We start from the raw sequence: 496 nt of genomic DNA on the forward strand, positions 1-496 counted from the left end.
AATATCCTATGCAATTCTTGAGTCGAAAGTCTCCGCCTTGTATTTCTGGAAATATTGGATTAGGATTTATTTTGCTGTTCTAAACTGTTCACAATGAGTGTAAAGTGTTGACTATGAAAACATATATGGCTATAGTTACCTTAGCTTCAGAATTGAGTATATAAAATCTCTCAAAAATGTGTTTCTTAATGACTTTTAACATATCATTAATAATAAGAAAAATAAAATACTAATTCTGAAGACCCACATAACAGTAGTGTGCTGCGAGCTGTTCATACAAGCATCACTTTATTTTGTAATTGCATTGTCTTCATTCTTTACATATGGATTCTTACTCTTCCTGTAAAGATCTGGAGTTGACACTGTATTCAGGACTTGTTTGTGGACTCCTTTATTGGACATGTATTAAAATCTCTTGACTATAACATCTTAGTGGTTTTCTCTTGCACACATCAAGTACAGTGGTTCATCAGTTCTTTACCTCAGAGTTCTTAGA

Source organism: Mus caroli, chromosome 10, assembly GCF_900094665.2.
Source record: "Mus caroli chromosome 10, CAROLI_EIJ_v1.1, whole genome shotgun sequence".
Taxonomy (NCBI): domain Eukaryota; kingdom Metazoa; phylum Chordata; class Mammalia; order Rodentia; family Muridae; genus Mus; species Mus caroli.